Source organism: Podarcis erhardii, assembly GCF_964252035.2.
Source record: "Podarcis erhardii genome assembly, chromosome: 6".
Classification (NCBI taxonomy): Eukaryota; Metazoa; Chordata; class Lepidosauria; order Squamata; family Lacertidae; genus Podarcis; species Podarcis erhardii.
Genome location: NC_138510.1, coordinates 99,368,166 through 99,388,041, shown reverse-complemented (window position 1 = coordinate 99,388,041; position 19,876 = coordinate 99,368,166). Strand labels below are relative to the sequence as shown.

The 19,876-nt window shown below is 46.1% G+C and overlaps 1 protein-coding gene across 1 annotated transcript in view; it reads right to left on the bottom strand.

The window, feature by feature from the left end:
- LOC309344740 (uncharacterized protein C1orf21) overlaps positions 1–11,506 on the bottom strand; it is a 170,053-nt gene extending 158,547 nt beyond the window's left edge. Inside the window, exon 1 of the mRNA XM_081867407.1 lies at positions 11,354–11,506. The gene's annotated coding sequence lies outside the window, so the exon portion shown is untranslated. The remainder of the gene's footprint in view (positions 1–11,353) is intronic.
- Between the last annotated feature and the right edge of the window lie 8,370 nt (positions 11,507–19,876).

Here is a 19,876-nt window from a genome sequence, read left to right as displayed (position 1 = left end):
AGAATGTCTAGATGCCTTTTTGCCATGAAATTATTACAATTACTATTACTTCATATCTATACCACTCTCTATTTTTTTAGAAAAATCTCAAAGTGGTTTACAGTACATTGAAACATCAAATAAAACAATCCAGAATAAGACAAATGCAAGCTGCAAGGAAAATATTTCAGATCCCCCTCTAAGTGACATTTTGCTTACACCATATTTATTTACCTACTCATAGCAGATGTGCACCAGGAGGCCAGTGTGGTGTAGTGGTCAGAGTGTCAAACTAGGATCTGGGAGACCAGAGTTCAAATCCCCACTCACTGGGTGACCTTGGGCCAGTCACAGCCTCTTAACTTACATCACAGGGTTGTTATAGGGATTAACTGAGAAGGGGTGAACCATGTACTCCTCGGAGGAAAAGGTGGGATACAGGTAAAGGTAAAGGGACCCCTGACCATTAGGTCCAGTCATGACAAACTCTGGGGTTGCGGCGCTCAGCTCGCTTTACTGGCCAAGGGAGCCGGCATACAGCTTCTGGGTCATGTGGCCAGCATGACTAAGCTGCTTCTGGCGAACCAAAGCAGCGCACGGAAACGGCGTTTACCTTCCCGCCAGAGCGGTACCTATTTATCGACTTACACTGCGTGCTTTTGAACTGCTAGGTTGGCAGGAGCAGGGACCGAGCAACAGGAGCTCACTACGTTGTGCAGATTCAAACCACCGACCTTCTGATCAGCAAGTCCTAGGCTCTGTGGTTTAACCCACAGTGCCACCCACATCCCTAAAAGGTGGGATATAAAGGCAATAAATAAAATAAAAAATTCCTTTCAGTAGCACCTTAGAGACCAACTAAGTTTGTTACTGGTATGAGCTTTCGTGCTAGCAATAACAAACTTAGTTGGTCTCTATGGTGCTACTGAAAGGATTTTTTAAATTTTGTTTTGACTACAGCAGACCAGCACGGCTACCTACCTATAACTGGCAATAAATAAGTTCTTCTGATTACCTGCTTAAGAAAGCTGGTGGGTAGGGCAGCCAGGTGGAGTTGTCAGTTGCCAACCTGGCATCCACAGATCTCCACGTGGTCACAACTGGCCAGAACCAGTCGCAGAACACACCTGCTGTCTGGGGGATTTTGAACACTGATTGAAAGGCATTCAAATCCTCAGGTTCTACAACCAATATTGGTGGTAGACACAAGCCTGGACCAGATGAGCCCAAGCATCACCCTCCAAACCCAAGCGGAGATTTTTTTTATCATTCAGGTCGTCTGGCGGTCGGTCAGTTTCTATGCATTCAAAGATCCACAATGACTCAGCTACAGAGCTATGTACTAGATGCCACATCACATCATCATCGTTGTTGTATTCACGGTGGCCTTAAGTAAAAATAATTGCGGAAATCTCATCCTTCAGTAAATCCTGCTACAGATCGTAAGATGCCAAGGCACAGAAGATCCTCTGAAGGACTGGTTGGCTATACTGTCAATACAGCCTTAGAATACTTCAGTGCTGTTATATATGGCTCTATAAACTAGCAAATTGATGGGGAAGGGTCGACTGGAACAGTGGAAAGGGTTTCCTGGTAGAATAATGCATACTTCTTTCCTAAGTGAAGGTTTCTTTTCCCTCTCAGAATGCTTAAACTTTATTTCACCTGCTGCTTCCTCACCCACAACATACGTCTTCTTTCCACTCACAGCATGACCAAAAGACATCAGGAAAGCATATGGGATGACTTGAGCAGGAAACCAACAGGCAGGAGAAAGCCAAGCGCTTTCCTTCCCCCTTCCCTACTGCAAAACACAAGTCTCCCTCCACTGCTTTGCAGCTGTTCATTGGCAATCCAGGTTCCAAGCCCAGGTCTGCTGCCAAAACTTCTTAAGCACAGACCTAATTCAGAAAAGAGATCATGTACTTCCAACACCAAAAGTAATACCCACTACAACAACTTTTCTTACTTCCAAACTTGTGGTGTTTCCAAGATATCTACAGAGTACTTCAAAAAGTGGGTTTGCATGAGGAACCCATTTCAACAATACACTGAATAACTACATTATCCCAAGAAACAGTACCATGGGAAAATAAAACCCAACTGCACAATGGCATGACCAAAGATTAAACTAGACACCCTCAAACAATGAAACAAGCCTTTTTTCTGAGGAAAAGCAGCAAATAAGCTGGCAAATAAAATTACACCGCCCCCCCCCCAAAAAAAATATAACTATTAAAGCAAATACTCTTCCTGAGGAATTTGTTTTCTTCTTGTACAGAAATAGTGTTTATTTGCCATGACATTATTCAGCTCCCAACAGGTCTGTCTTGATCGCTGATAATTAAAGGGTCATCGGCTCCCAAGAATTAAATGGTCTGGATATATTGCATCCCAATATCCAACTGTACAATGAAATTCATTCTGCTACAGGACACGGTTTAAACGCAGAGTTACAGGCAAAATCTGTAGTACGGCATTGGAGGTCAGTCTGCATTACTTCCTGCTCTGCAATCCCTGACAAAAAATCCTTAAATAAGAGACACGGGGGAATGATTAATCGACTTCAATGTATGTACACTATTGCACAAAGCATGGGAAATAAACAAGATGAGCTTGAGCTCTTGGTACAGCAAACTAAATATGACATAATAGGCATCACTGAAACCTGGTGGGATAAGTCCCACGACTGGAATGTAATAATGGAGGGATACAATCTATTTCAGAGAAACAGACCAGACAAGGAAGGAGGAGGAGTGGCGTTATATGTCAGGGATGTGTATACCTGTGAAGAGATCCAAGATTTAGAACCTCAAAGCCAAAGTGAGAGGATTTGGGTCAAAATTAAGGGAGAGAAGAATAACAGGGACCTCATTGTGGGAGTTTACTATAGATCCCCAAGCCAAACGGAGGACATAGATGATGCCTTCCTGGAACAGATGGCCAAGCATGCAAAAGGAAGGGAGATAGTAGTAATGGGGGACTTCAATTACCCGGATATTTGCTGGATGTCAAACTCAGCCAAGAGCATAAGGTCAAACAGATTCCTCACTGGCCTTGCAGACAACTTCGTTGTCCAGAAAGTGGGAGAAGCAACAAGAGGAACAGCCATTTTAGATCTGGTCCTAACCAATGTTGATGACCTGGTTAGTGGGGTAGAAGTGGAAGGATCATTAGGCGTGAGTGATCATGCTCTTCTGAAGTTTACTATACAGCAGAAAGGAGCAGCCAAGCATACTAGGACTCAATTTCTTGACTTTAAGAAAGCCAACTTCATAAAACTTAGGGAAGTGCTGGGTGAGATCCCATGGACACTAATACTAAAAGGAAAGGGAGTTCATGATGGCTGGGAGTTTGTTAAGAAGGAGATAGTAAAAGCACAACTTCAGGCAATACCAATGAGACGGAAACATGGAAGGTGCCTAAAGAAGCCAAGGTGGCTGTCTAAAGAACTTTTAACTGAGTTAAGATTAAAAAAGGATGTGTACAAAAAAATGGAAAAGGGGGGAAACCACCAAAGAGAAATTCAAACAAATAGCCAGCACGTGTAGACACAAAGTCAGAAAAGCTAAAGCACAGAATGAACTCAGGCTTGCTAGAGAAGTTAAAAGCAACAAAAAAGGCTTTTATGGGTATGTTCGTAGCAAAAGGAAGAAGAAAGAAACAGTGGGGTCACTCAGAGGAGAAGATGGTGAAATGCAAACAGGGGACACAGAAAGGGCTGAACTCCTCAATGCCTTCTTTGCCTCGGTCTTCTCCGATAAAGAAAACAATGCCCGACCTGAAGAATTTGGAGCAAATGATTCAGCAGAGGAAACACAGCCCAGAATAACTAAGGAGATAGTACAAGAATACTTGGCTAGTTTAGATGTATTCAAGTCTCCAGGGCCAGATGAACTGCATCCAAGAGTATTAAAAGAACTGGCAGATGTGATCTCAGAACCACTGGCAGTCATCTCTGAGAATTCCTGGAGAACAGGCAAAGTCCCGGCAGACTGGAGGAGGGCAAATGTTGTCCCTATTTTCAAAAAGGGGAAAAGAGAGGACCCAAATAATTACCGCCCAGTCAGTCTGACATCAATACCAGGGAAGATTCTGGAGCAGATCATTAAGCAAACAGTCTGTGAGCACCTAGAAAGGAATGCTGTGATCACCAATAGTCAGCATGGATTTCTGAAAAATAAGTCATGTCAGACGAACCTGATCTCGTTTTTTGACAGAATTACAAGCCTGGTAGACGAAGGGAATGCAGTGGATGTAGCCTACCTTGATTTCAGCAAGGCATCTGACAAGGTGCCCCATGATATTCTTGTAAAGAAGCTGGTAAAATGCGGTCTTGACTATGCTACCACTCAGTGGATTTGTAACTGGCTGACTGACCGAACCCAAAGGGTGCTCATCAATGGTTCCTCTTCATCCTGGAGAAGAGTGACTAGTGGGGTGCCACAGGGTTCTGTCTTGGGCCCGGTCTTATTCAACATCTTTATCAACGACTTGGATGATGGACTCAAGGGCATCCTGATCAAATTTGCAGATGACACCAAAGTGGGAGGGGTGGCTAACACCCCAGAGGACAGGATCACACTTCAAAACAACCTTGACAGATTAGAGAACTGGGCCAAAACAAACAAGATGAATTTTAACAGGGAGAAATGTAAAGTATTGCACTTGGGCAAAAAAAATGAGAGGCACAAATACAAGATGGGTGACACCTGGCTTGAGAGCAGTACAAGTGAAAAGGATCTAGGAGTCTTGGTTGACCACAAACTTGACATGAGCCAACAGTGTGACGCGGCAGCTAAAAAAGCCAATGCAATTCTGGGCTGCATCAATAGGAGTATAGCATCTAGATCAAGGGAAGTAATAGTGCCACTGTATTCTGCTCTGGTCAGACCTCACCTGGAGTACTGTGTCCAGTTCTGGGCACCACAGTTCAAGGAGGACACTGACAAACTGGAACGTGTCCAGAGGAGGGCAACCAAAATGGTCAAAGGCCTGGAAACGATGCCTTATGAGGAACGGCTAAGGGAGCTGGGCATGTTTAGCCTGGAGAAGAGGAGGTTAAGGGGTGATATGATAGCCATGTTCAAATATGGCTATCATGTTCAAAGGATGTCACATAGAGGAGGGAGAAAGGTTGTATTCTGCTGCTCCAGAGAAGCGGACACGGAGCAATGGTTCCAAACTACAAGAAAGAAGATTCCACCTAAACATTAGGAAGAACTTCCTGACAGTAAGAGCTGTTCGACAGTGGAATTTGCTGCCAAGGAGTGTGGTGGAGTCTCCTTCTTTGGAGGTCTTTAAGCAGAGGCTTGACAACCATATGTCAGGAGTGCTCTGATGGTGTTTCCTGCTTGGCAGGGGGTTGGACTCGATGGCCCTTGTGGTCTCTTCCAACTCTATGATTCTATGATTCTATGACAAAGACAAACAAATTACAAGGAAGAATTTGCTAACAAAAATGGTAATGCGATGAAACCCACAATTGTTCTAGCAGAACTATTTGAACCTGAATCAGAAGCACAATTTTTAAAGAACGGTACAGTTGTCTGTGATAAGGAACCTCTCTCAGCAACTGATTTCCTGGTGTTTAATATATGAAGCTTCTTAATGCAATGCCTAAATCCTCTTTCCACCCCCAGGTCTTGCACTAGGTATTCTAAAGGGGAGCTGTTTTACTTTTTTGGCAGAACTGACCGTTATGAATGTGTAAGTGACTCAAGCAGAAATTTATGTAAATCCTGAACAGTTTTGGTTACTAGTGGGTGGAAAGGGAGAGAGAGAACGGCTGTATTCTGCCTTGTACCTTCATGGCTCTAATTAGAAATATTCATATGAAATACTCCTATCTAAGGAATGCAGGGAAATTTGGCTTTGTTCACATCTGAATGCAAGCCTGCCTAATATAAACTTTTCCAAACAATGTAAGAACCAAACTACAGCAACCCTTTGAAATTCACACTTCTCCAGATGTCGCAGTGCACTTCTTTAATCCAAATCTGGGTACACAAATGCCTGTATTAGAGGAAGGTGTGCAAAAAAGAAGCAGCAGATAATGGTAAAAGCAACTAACAAAATGCTTATGGGATTAAGAGAAATTGCTTGCATTATACATGGGGTTTCTTCCCCACCTCTGGCTTGCAGAGAAGTCCAAACCCATAAAAAGTTGAAACCTTTGCTCCTGCTTGTTAAGTGAAGGTACTTAAAGAAATCAGAATGAGTTTCAGAGAAGACATAATCCTGCAGCCCAAATGTCTGCCATTAAGGTTTCCGCAGGGGAAAGGAGCAAGCTGTATCAGAAGTTCACCTCAGTTTTTACCTGTGTTAACCAAAGTCAGCACAAACTCCATCAGCAAAGGGAAGCCAATTGGATGCACTGGGCAGCCAAATAATGTGTCTCTAAACAGTCACTGAAATACATCTGCCATTATAGGCTGTCCCGCAGCACAAGAAATAGCAGTATCTGTCAGCTGCTTATCTCCCAGTTTTTCAGTGGCCGTAGCAAACAATGCTGTCCTGCAAATTATGAAAGCATGGCAAAAAGGTAACAGGTTTACTCAGCCTCTGTAAATTCCAGATTATTTGCTAATGAGATTTGGGCAGGGGCAGGGATAAGCCCCTTCATTCTTTGTACAACAGACAATAAAGAAGCAAGAGCACCAAATTTCATTAGAGCCATATACACAAAAACATTTACTAGATGTGGAATATAAGGCAGAGCAATATTCACCAACATTTTAAGCCTTTTCGTGGATAGGTTTTAAGCTTAAAATGTGAAAATGCAGTACATTTTGAAAATGTCTATTACTATTTTCTATATAGTAAACATATAAATTAAATATAGAAAATTTATACATAAACTATATAGTTTATTACTAATTTTTTATATTTTAGCAACACAAACTTTTTTATTAGGCCCAGTGCATTTATATCAACAGATGTAAATGCCACAGATATGTAAGTTCCTCAGACATAACCAAATCAGAGGAGGAGCAACTGGCCATTCCCGCCCCCCACAAATGGCAGCCTTGCTTTGACCTTGCTTTGACCCTATCCATAGCCATGTCAAGGACCACAAGTTAGGTTTTCTGCAAGCTGATGTGATCCCATCCACGTTCAGCACCAACCTCCTGAGACACTGAACGATCCAACTATATCGCAAAGTTACGTTGGCATAGCAACCCACAGGCCCATCATGGCACTATTTTTACCAAAGGCCTCCTCTCCCATATAGAAAAGCATTATTTGCTAAACACAGAAGCAAAGACTCCAGCATACCTAACTTGCTCCCCAAGTTCCTGTACCACAACCCTAAATGCTGGCATAGGTGACCATAACACAGGCGTTTTATGACCTGACGCTGCAGACTCCATTCTGAAGCAGTTTGGTCCTGTTGGTGCTCCTGCATTGACCTCCCCGCCATCTTGCTCCTCTGTCTCCCCGTAAGAGGCAATGCACACCTGCTGAGAAGAAAGCCTTGTGGCTCTGACCCCAGCAGGTGAGCATATGTTATCCTTTCCTGCCCTCACACATACCCTCCCCCACCCACAAAAAAATAGTGCAGTGGTCACAGTGAGAGAGATCTGCTAGGCAATAGAAAGAGATCTCTGCAGAAAAGCAACGTTTGAGAGCATCGGCCCCAGTGCTGATGTTGCAAGAAGGCTATGCACAGATGCCACCTAGCACCAAACCACAGAGTCTGTTGCAATGCACAAAGTGAAAAGGAATAGCTTTCCGTCACTGAATATTATTGCACCATAAATCATAAACCCTGCTGTGCTTTGCTGCCACCATAACATGGACTATTAAACCAAAAGCATTACATGAGTTTTCAAAACAAATAATTGCATGGAGAAAAACAGAAATCATAATCTTTGTGTCATGTCATCCAGCAGCCTGCTATTCAGACATTTGGTAATATACCTGTAAATTACAACTTTTAAAAATATCAGTGCTTAAATCTTCCTTCCTGCCAACCTCACAATACAATACAGGTATGACAACTTGCCCAGGTCTTTAACCTTTGCCAAAAACTAATCACAATAATTAACACACCTTCCAAAGGTACACACCCTCAGAATGCAGAGTGCAAGGGAAACAATGTGTCAACTTTATTTATATTACTACTAAATATATGTCACAACTAAATCTTTTTAAAAGATGAAAGCCAGACCACATGCAAGCTCTGCCATAAGAGAAAAGAGTAAGGCAAGGACTACATTTGACCACAGTGACTTGCACAGGTGAGTCTGGAGCACATATATCCTTCAATTAATGGTTAGACCTTTCTTTTTGCAATGAAAGAATCATCTGGCCACTTACTCCGTATGTTATTAAAGCCTGTGTTTTTGTGTTCTTTACACGAAAATACTATTAATTATACCCTTGAAGAGCTGCAAAAAAAATTGCTATTGCTTCCAAAAGCAGGCTTGTAAATAGCTACTTGCCTGGTTGTCTGTGGTGGGTAGGATTCTTCCCAAGGCAAGCAGGCAGGATAGCTTTCCAAAAATTGTGTGTGTGATTTGTTTACCATTTTAGTCCACTGGGACAAGTTACCTAACAGAGGTTGTAAAAAACATGTGCTGGCTATTATTTTGATGTAACTGGGCTGACAATTTACGGCAGTGGTGAGGCATGCGTGCAATCGGCCGTGATTGTGCCGAGTGGGCAAGTTTGCTTTTGGCAGCTAGCGTGCAGACTACTGGTGGCCGCGGCGATGTACTGGCAGGCAGGCTGTAGAGCGATTGGCGTTGGTGACCCCCACAAAAAAATAGGGGTCGTATTATACATGGGGGGGTGTTATACACAGAAAAATACAGTATGTTCATTTTTCACATGGTTGAGTCCTTCCCCTGCCCGCCCACCCAAATATTCTGAAGAGGGTCTCTTCTCCATTCTTCAGAGAGTGGTTGGAAGTAGGAAGGCAAAAAAAGTCCTCTTTTCCTTCCTTTCTGCAGTTTTAATCTGTAATCTTAGGTGCAGTACTGCACCCAGAGCTCAGAAACAGCTCATGCTAATGAAATTCCCTGTCGCAAAATGTGCGTAGAACAATGGGAGTTTCAAGCACTGCTTCACCCCCAGGACCTTGATGAATCAACTGAAGTCTAGTGTCCCAATCAGGGGAAGTAACAGTCCCACTCTATTCTACCTTGATCAGAAAACACCTGGAGTACTGTATAATGATGATGATGATGATGATTTATTTATACCCCAGCCATCTGGCTGGGTTTCTCCAGCCACTCTTACAACAGAACACTAAAAACAGCATAAAACTTCAAACATTAAAAACTTCCCTAAACAGGGCTGCCTTCAGATGTCGTCGAAAAGTCAGAGAGTTGTTTATTTCCTTGACATCTGACAGGAGGGCATTCCAAGGACGGGTGCTACTACTGAGAAGGCCCTCTGCCTGGTTCCCTGTAACTTCGTTTCTCGCAGTGAGAAAACCACCAGAAAGCCCTCGGAGCTGGACCTCAGTGTCAGGGTTGAACGATGGGGGTGGAGATGCTCCTTCAGGTATACGGGACCGAGGCCATTTAGGGCTTTCAAGGTCAACACCAACACTTTGAATTGTACCCGAAAACGTACTGTATCCAGTCATGGACATCACAATTTATGAAGGATATTAGCAAGCTGGACTGTGTGTAGAGGAGGGAAACAAAGATGTTCAAAAGTCTGGAAACCAAGCCTTATGAGAAACAGTTGGGGGAGTTGTGGATGTTTAGCCTGGAGAAGAGGAAACCAAAAGGAGAAATGACAGCCATCTTCCAATATCTAAAGGGCTGTCACATGGAAGTTGGAGCAAGCTTGCTTTCGCCTACTCCAGTGGCTAGGACCCAAACCAATGGATTCAAGTTACAAGAAAGGAGATTCCAACGAAATCTCAGGAAGAACTTTCTGACAGCTCTTCAATAGTAGAATGGACTCCCATGAGAGGTGGTGGTTTTTAAGCAGGTTGAGACTAGATGACCCTTCTAACCCTACAACTCTAAGATCCTATGAGGTCACGTCAGTGTCAAGCAATATGAAGGTTCTGTCTGCAATGAGTAGTCCATAATCACGCATTTACATTCATGTCACTGAACAACAAAAACATTTCTGCAAACCAGACCTACAAATTCCATACAGGAGTTGTGTGTGGTGGTTTGACACTGGCTTCTGAAGAGGAAGGGTCAGCACAGCAGCCTGAGTCTCTGAAGAAAGTCTGGGGTGGGGGATCAGGGAGAAGCAACCTCAGATACACACTCACATATTTCAATTCTCCATCCAGTGCCATAGACAAAAACAAAAACCTACACTCTTTGTAGCCTACAGCAACCCACCAAAAATACTGGCAGTCCCTAAAGGAACAGAATGTGTATCCCATTAAATCTGAGAGGTGGAGGGGAAGACGCCTGCATTACTACTTCAGATGGGAGTAAATGCATTCTGTAAACAAACAGGAAAGCCTCATCTGGCCTCTTTGGGAGAGTAAAAATTCATCCCGGTAGTGTAAATACAGCCAACAGGGCAAGCAGAGTCTGACATCTACAGTTAAGTCAGCGATGGTGTAAATGCTGGCAGTCTTACAGCTGCTGCATGTTGAAATGCGTTTTCTATTAAGTGTGATTGGGGGCGGGGGGGGGGGGCTTTTTCTAAGATCACCATGGAAGTTCTCATCTCCAGCCAGATTCCCAATGAGAATCCTCCCCAGAGCATTATTCCTGTTGTCTTAACTTCCACAAGCAGAAGACAGCCCTGCATTAATTTCTAACTCTGCTTTTGGTTACTCCCCCCCCCCCAACCCTTACACTACCGCCAGAAGCTACATGACTGGAATATTTCAGTTAATTTAGTCACCATGATTAGAAGATTCCTCCTATGTGGATTCCAAAGTAGAAAACAAAAACAAAAAAATAATAATTAGAAATGTTCTTCCTTTCTGTTCCCTGTGGAAGAAACAGGGAATGAAGAGCAGCGCTTGGCTAACTGCTCCCTCACCAGCCAAGCCGGGCAGCCGGGCTTCCCTGGCCTGGGCTGGGGAGGCCGGGCGAGGCCGGGCGGGGGCACCAGAGCCGGAAAGGGAGAGGAGAGAGAAGAAAGAGGCAGCCAAATCCCCGAGCGAGCCCCCCCCCCCCGCCCCAAGCTGCCAAGAGGACCGCCCTGGAAACTTGGCAGGGGAGAGCGGGGGGGGGGCGCTTTGCTGGGCTCCCGCGACCCAAAGCCAAGGCCCAGTGTCGGGCTGCAAGAGGCGCTGCCCGCGGCACAAGCTGCAGCTGCCCCCCCCCCGGCATCAGCTGCAGCGGAGCCCCCCGCCCGCCCGCCCCCGCAGGCCTCCATTGCGCGCCCCGCGCCGCCGCCGCCGCCTCCCTCCCTCCGTCCCTCGCCAGGGGCTCACCTTGAAGCCCCCCCCCGGCGCGCTCTCCCTTCCTCGGCGCTGCGAGCGGCGCTCCGGCTCCGGGGGGCGGAGGAAGAGGCTCCCGGCGAGCGCCACTCGAGAGCCGCCAGGCGGGCGCTGCGGACGGAGGCGCTGCCCGCCGAGCTCGCAGCCAGCCAGGCAGACGGCGAGAGCCCCGCGCTGGGCGGCCGCTCCGGGGAGCGAGAGGCGGGGCGGCGGCGGCGGCGGGGAAGGGGCGGGCCTGGAAGAGACGAGGCCGGCAGACGCCGCCCGCCTCCCTCCGGGGACGGCGCCCAGTGCTCTTCTCCGCGCCGGGAGCCTCCGCGAAGGGGCCCGGGCCGCGACTCCGGCGCCTCTAGGGATCGGGCGGGCGGGCGGGACGGGCCCCTCCCGAAATACAGAATGACGGCTCTTCTTCGGCGCCCCTCGTCCGGGGCAAGAGGCTTCCTTCACGCTCAGCTGCTCCGGGATTCTCTCGTCCTCGGTGGAGCCAGGCGCCGCCAAGGGCGCGCTCTCCCGGCCGGCGCCTGCGGGAGAGGGAAAGCGCCGCCCGCCCGGCCGGGTCCCCGCCCAGGAAAGGCTGGGCTCTGGGTCACCGGAGCCTCGAAAAACACGGCCCAAGAATCCTTTTCTTCAAAGAAGGCTCTAAGCAGATACAACACACGTAGGACTGAGGGGAATGGAAGGGGAGGCGGAAAGGGCCCTGCGCTGCCAGGCCTGCGTGCGCGCGCGCCCTAATGGCAACGCCTGATCCAGGCGGCAACAAGAGCAGTGGCGCAGAAGAACCGCCTCTCGAAAAGAAAGAGTTGCTTTCCTTACTTCTGGAGATCCTTTAAAACTACAATGACTGATAATATCTGGGGCTTAAGAGGCCTTCTCTAGATTCATCAGCCTGGCAAGGCTTAATGGGCTTAATGGCCTCGTGGATGATTCACAGCTTCATGTGGCAACAAACCTCTGGACAGAAACAGGGGGAGGTCTCTTCATGCTTCCTGATTGCATCTGGGATGTTGGTGTGGCCAGGAAGGCTTGCTCATGCAGAGGCACCAGACAGGCCTCTCTGAGCATATGGGCCTCAGTATCACTTGCCCACTTGGCATATCTTGTCAGGGATATGGGGGGGGGGTATGAGCCCCTTCTCCGCCATAGGGAGAGGCTAAACGGCAAGACCATGACATGAGGCAGTTTTCATGGAAATGGAGCCTAGTGTGTTTCATCACACCACCCACGGTACTCTAAAGCTCTTGGTCGAAGCCTTGCTGCCTTTTGAGCCAGCTCTGCAGACAACCTTCACAAGTGGTGCCATAGTCCTGCTCCCGACCAAGACATCAGGAAGCCTGGCATCCACTGCTGGGTGAAATCCTGGCTCTATTTGGTTCATTAACCAAAGGCAAAACAAGGCATTTTTTCTGCCCAGTCAAAGACTCAGCTTGACACACACACACACACACCCCACATGTTTGCATACACAGGCATGTGTTATCTGAATGCAAAGTTTTATGTAATAGTTTTATTCATTCCTTGTGTTTTCTTTCAGTCCCCTTCCTCTTACGTTACAAAGGCAGGGACGGGGATATGCACCGAGGCAATACCACCTCCGCCCCAAAGAAAAGGAGTAAAGAGCAGGCCAACTTGCCAAGTTCCTCTGAGCCTCTGAAGTGACTTTTACTTCACATTTTTCTGTAGCACCATTTCTCTCCCCCCCCTTCACATATTGCAAAGGAAAGCAGCCCCCACTTCTCCCCACATCCAGGAGCTCTGCATGTCATGCACTTCCCACAGGAAAGGCTCTCCTCAGCACCAAGATATAAATATAATAACAATAGAGATTGTGAAAATCATTAGGCACATACCAGAGAGGAAGTCCTCTTGAAAAGAGAGACTTTCTGTTCTTCACCTGGCAACGGCTTTTCCACCTGCCTTGCCCGACCCTCCCAGACCAGGACTTTACTTCTGAGTAAAAAGCATAATAAGGGACGTGGGTGGCACTGTGGATTAAACCACAGAGCCTAGGACTTGCCGATCAGAAGGTCGGCGGTTCGAATCCCCGCAATGGGGTGAGCTCCCATTCCTCGGTCCCCGCTCCTGCCAACCTGGCAGTTCGAAAGCACGTTGAAGTGCAAGTCGATAAATAGGTACCGCTCTGGTGGGAAGGTAAATGGCGTTTCCATGCGCTGCTCTGGTTTGCCAGAAGTGGCTTAGTCATGCTGGCCACATGACCCGGAAGCTGTATGCCGGCCCCCTTGGCCAATAAAGCGAGATGAGCGCCGCAACCCCAGAGTCGGCCACGACTGGACCTAATGGTCAGGCGTCCCTTTACCTTTACTTTAAAAAGCATAATACTGCAGTCTTTACCTAGTTACCTGGGAGTAAGTGCCATTGAATTCAGTGGGACTTGTTTCTGAGTAGACATGTAAGGCTTGCAGTGTAAGGCTCAACTTACAATAAAGGAATAAACACGCCAAGAGTTTCCTAAAAAATTGCTGGCTGCAAATTCTTAAAAAGAATTTAAAGTGGACTGGAGACTGGAGGGGGAAGTCTGATCTCTCTACCTCTTTTAATTGATCTCTGAGATGGAGAGCGGAGGGGAAAGGAAAAGAAGGCAAAGGATGGTCCAAGCCCTTCCTAATACCCACAAGACTCCAGGCATGGAAGGGAGAGGTCTGGCTCATTCACAAGACCAGGAGACAATCTGGTGCGTATCTGATGTAAACTTCTATCATGTCACCTCTTCTTCCTTGCCTAAACCAAAAAGTCCCTAATGCTGCAACCTGTCCTCAGAGGGGAGTCACTGAACCTTTTCCAGCTCTATAACATTTTTGAGGTGAGGCAATCAGAACAATACATAGTATTCCAAATGCAGTCGCACTATAGATCTGTAGAACAGCATTATGATATCAGCAGTTTCATTTTCAATTCCTTTTCTAATGAACCCTAGCATGGAATTTGCTCTTTTTTAAGGTACTGGGATCTGCCCTACAAAGTCTGCTGTTAAGACTCTGCAAAGAAGTAATTTGGCTTCTCTGCAATAAGGAGATTGCAGAGAAGCTACCTGTTAAAAAAGCAACAACACTTGATTAATTGTTACAAAGAATCTGGCTGCCACAGAGGGCCTTTCACCAGCTCAGCACCAAACAGGGTAAAGGAACTTTCTCTTCTGGACTCTCATTGAAACTAACCAGCCTGGAACACTGCGCTTCTGAATGCAGCTCTGCGATAATGGGGTTTCCTTGCCATTGTTCGGCATGAAAACGCCAACTTGAGCGTTTTTAAAAAAGCCAATTACCCAAACATTATGCTCCTAGGAAATACACACAGTGCAGTGGAGAAATTAATATACCGTAGTTGCATGGCCCCTTACAATACACAGAATACATAGTGACTAACAGCACCATCCTGCACATTGCATGCAAATAAACGAGGAAATTCATGCTTGAACTTTCACCTATCATAAACTTGCTAAGTGATCTTTGGGGCAGGGGGAACATTACTCCCCCCCCCCCGTCTGCCTCTGCCTCCACATTTGCAATATGAAGAGATTTATATGGATTAAGAGCCTTAGCCCACTGTCCATTGTGTGTCAACCTGGCAGCCTGCCCAGTGTCACCTCCTCCTCACCTGCCCACAACTGTACCAGCTCCCCACAGGTACATTGCAAAGATAGGAGGGAAGGTGGGTATTAGAGAGCAAGGCAAGGGGGGCGGGAGAAGGAAATGGCAGAAACAGATAACAGACAGTGGCGGAGCTTCATGCTCCGGCACCGGGGGGGGGGTGGCGGAGAGCAGGCGGGGCTGGTGCACATCCCGGGGGCGTGACGCGGCACACTGCCTGTGGGGGCGTGGCGCCCAGGGCGGGAGGGGGGCAGCCGCGATGGCACCCCACCAGGATCGTGCTGCCGAGGGCGGTGCGCTCTCCCCACACTCCTCTTCCTCCGCCAGTGCAGACAGAGTGACTGAGGCTGAGTGTGAGGGAAGCAGGTTTGGACAAAGCTGTCATTTTGATTTCTCCCTTCTTAAGTTCATTTCACTACAGTTCTCTATCAACTGGCAATTGTTTCTCTTTCCTTTTAAGTCCTCAAAAATTCACCAGGATTCTAGTGCTGCAGTTCCCCTAACAAACACATTTTAATGCAATTAGAAGGTTGCTGCAAGGATTACGGAAATAATATATGTGAAGCAATTTGGGCATTCTAGAAACAGTTTGTGAATGCTAATTGTTAAAAGTATTAATTGCCATTTCTTCTAATCATTTGGTGGAAGAAGTTGATACTATTTTGTTGCTTTAATCGAGCATGTTCCAGATAAGCAGTTTATAGTGCAATTCCGCGCAGGTTTCTCTTTGGAAGCAATTCGCGCTGAGTTCATAGAATCATAGAATCATAGAGTTGGAAGAGACCACAAGGGCCATCGAGTCCAACCCCCTGCCAAGCAGGAAACACCATCAGAGCACTCCTGACATATGGTTGTCAAGCCTCTGCTTAAAGACCTCCAAAGAAGGAGACTCCACCACACTCCTTGGCAGCAAATTCCACTGTCGAACAGCTCTTACGGTCAGGATGTTCTTCCTAATGTTTAGGTGGAATCTTTTTTCTTGTAGTTTGGAACCATTGCTCCGTGTCCGCTTCTCTGGAGCAGCAGAAAACAACCTTTCTCCCTCCTCTATGTGACATCCTTTTATATATTTGAACATGGCTATCATATCACCCCTTAACCTCCTCTTCTCCAGGCTAAACATGCCCAGCTCCCTTAGCCGTTCTTCATAAGGCATCGTTTCCAGGCCTTTGACCATTTTGGTTGCCCTCCTCTGGACACGTTCCAGTTTGTCAGTGTCCTTCTTGAACTGTGGTGCCCAGAACTGGACACAGTACTCCAGGTGAGGTCTGACCAGAGCAGAATACAGTGGCACTATTACTTCCCTTCATCTAGATGCTATACTCCTATTGATGCAGCCCAGAATTGCATTGGCTTTTTTAGCTGCCGCGTCACACTGTTGGCTCATGTCAAGTTTGTGGTCAACCAAGACTCCTAGATCCTTTTCACATGTACTGCTTTCAAGCCAGGTGTCCCCCATCTTGTATTTGTGCCTCTCATTTTTTTTTGCCCAAGTGCAATACTTTACATTTCTCCCTGTTAAAATTCATCTTGTTTGTTTTGGCCCAGTTCTCTAATCTGTCAAGGTCGTTTTGAAGTGTGATCCTGTCCTCTGGGGTGTTAGCCACCCCTCCCACTTTGGTGTCATCTGCAAATTTGATCAGGATGCCCTTGAGTCCATCATCCAAGTCGTTGATAAAGATGTTGAATAAGACCGGGCCCAAGACAGAACCCTGTGGCACCCCACTAGTCACTCTTCTCCAGGATGAAGAGGAACCATTGATGAGCACCCTTTGGGTTCGGTCAGTCAGCCAGTCAGACTTGAATACATCTAAACTAGCCAAGTATTCTTGTACTATCTCCTTAGTTATTCTGGGCTGTGTTTCCTCTGCTGAATCATTTGCTCCAAATTCTTCAGGTCGGGCATTGTTTTCTTTATCGGAGAAGACCGAGGCAAAGAAGGCATTGAGGAGTTCAGCCCTTTCTGTGTCCCCTGTTTGCATTTCACCATCTTCTCCTCTGAGTGACCCCACTGTTTCTTTGTTCTTCCTTTTGCTACGAACATACCCATAAAAGCCTTTTTTGTTGCTTTTAACCTCTCTAGCAAGCCTGAGTTCATTCTGTGCTTTAGCTTTTCTGACTTTGTGTCTACACATGCTGGCTATTTGTTTGAATTCCTCTTTGGTGGTTTCCCCCCTTTTCCATTTTTTGTACACATCCTTTTTTAATGTTAACTCAGTTAAAAGTTCTTTAGATAGCCACCCTGGCTTCTTTAGGCACCTTCCATGTTTCCGTCTCATTGGTATTGCCTGAAGTTGTGCTTTTACTATCTCCCTCTTAACAAACTCCCAGCCATCATGAACTCCCTTTCCTTTTAGTATTATTGTCCATGGGATTTCAGCCAGCACTTCCCTAAGTTTTATGAAGTCGGCTTTCTAAAGGCAAGAAATTGAGTCCTAGTATGCTTGGCTGCTCCTTTCCGCTGTATAGTAAACTTCAGAAGAGCATGATCACTCGTGCCTAATGATCCTTCCACTTCTACCCCACTAACCAGGTCATCAACATTGGTTAGGACCAGATCTAAAATGCCTGTTCCTCTTGTTGCTTCTCCCACTTTCTGGACAATGAAGTTGTCTGCAAGGCCAGTGAGGAATCTGTTTGACCTTATGCTCTTGGCTGAGTTTGACATCCAGCAAATATCCGGGTAATTGAAGTCCCCCATTACTACTATCTCCCTTCCTTTTGCATGCTTGGCCATCTGTTCCAGGAAGGCATCATCTTTGTCCTCCGTTTGGCTTGGGGATCTATAGTAAACTCCCACAATGAGGTCCCTGTTATTCTTCTCTCCCTTAATTTTGACCCAAATCCTCTCACTTTGGCTTTGAGGTTCTAAATCTTGGATCTCTTCACAGGTATACACATCCCTGACATATAACGCCACTCCTCCTCCTTTCTTGTCTGGTCTGTTTCTCTGAAATAGATTGTATCCCTCCATTATTACATTCCAGTCGTGGGACTTATCCCACCAGGTTTCAGTGATGCCTATTATGTCATATTTAGTTTGCTGTACCAAGAGCTCAAGCTCATCTTGAGTTCAATGGGAATTCAATGGGAATTCATCTTGAGTTCAATGGGAGTTCAATGGGAAGAAGACACAGCTACTAAACCAAAATCATAAGAGTATGTTTAAAAAACAACAACAAGAGAGATGCGTACTGAAGAAGGTTAACTAAAGTGTTTAAAGTGCGTCTGCTTGTCCTTATTATAGAATAACTGCAGGACAAACACACACAGCCACTTTTACCCTCAGGATCTATTTATGCTTATGGTGGTGGAGATGGAGGGAGGAGAGAGAGGGAGCCGGCAGCTTATATCAGGTGTGTGGTCTGGCATGGACTAAACAAACCCAAGATGCACCCTCACACTACTCAGGCATATTTAACATTTCTGAAATCCTGGGATTGGGGCTAAGTAAAAACTTTGGTGCACATCCTAACTTTCTCTTTTTTAATATGGCATTTTATTTTATTTTTTTATTTACTGAGGAATATTTATACACTGCCCACTAACCAAAGTTTTCAAGGCTGCTTATATCAAATAACAATTAAAATAGATGGCAATACAGTAGTCACTGCTGAGGAGTGCAGGCCCCTGATCTTCTTATTCCATGGCATTTCAGCAAATGCCCTAGCAGCTCCCTATAAGACAAAGTAAGGGTTATGTTTTTTACTATGGACCAGTATCAGAAAATCACTACTGTTAAATAGGGGAAGTTGGGATCTGAGCCCCACATTGGAGGGGTTGGACTAGATGACCCCTGTGGTCCCTTCCAATTTTATGATTCTATGATGATGCTACTACAGTGGTATCTCAGGTTACATACGCTTCAGGTTACATACTCTTCAGGTTACAGACTCCGCTAACCCAGAATTAGTGCTTCAGGTTAAGAACTTTGCTTCAGGATGAGAACAGAAATTGTGCTCCAGCGGCGCGACGGCAGCAGGAGGCCCCATTAGCTAAAGTGGTGCTTCAGTTAAGAACAGTTTCAGGTTAAGAACGGACCTCAGGAACGAATTACGTACTTAACCCGAGGTACCACTGTATTATAAATCTTAGAATAGAAGAAAGAGGAGACAGTGGATAGGATGATGGAAGGAGCAAGGAAGAGAGAGACCACCCTGTCTTTCGAGGGGCAGAGAATTAATATAACTGGCTGGTGTCTCCCTATAAAGGCAGATTGTGGCTGGAAAAGCACCAATTGTGTCATCATGGAGCTTGGAGGGAGGGCTTAGGATGAGACAAAGCAGGCTGCTTGATTTTGGCAAGCTGGACCCGACCTGAATAATGGGCAGCAAAGCCGCAGCTGTGTTTCTGGAGGTGCCTCTGGCCATTGACCAGGCAGCACAAACAAGCGTCCTCCCCCACCCAAACCAGCCTGCAGAATGAATGAATGAATCACCTAGAAAGAGAAGAGAAGGCAGAAGACAATAATACCCTCAGCCAATGCAAGGCAGGGGGAGTGTGGACAGTAAGAATCTGTGTGTAAGAATAAGCAAATTCTCATTCGAAGACAGCCCTTAAAAATTGCAGTGATTTGTTGCAAGTAGGCAGAGGATAGATAAACCCTCTAACCACTTCTATAAACTATTTGTCATCCAGCCATGGCTGTTTGCTGACATGCAGCCCCCCCCCTTCAATCTTTCCCCCCTGGGGGAAGTATTGCCCCTGACCCGCTTTCACTACATTCTATGCTTCACGTTAGCATTGGCTAAATATATTATGACACTTTATTTATCCTGGTCCACAGCTTTGAAGCATCTTCTATTCCCATTCTTCCTCCCCTGGGAACTAACTATACACGTATATCATAGATGATGGCTCTTAGTTACATGACATACTAATACTAATCCTAATAATATGTTTTATTTTCCAA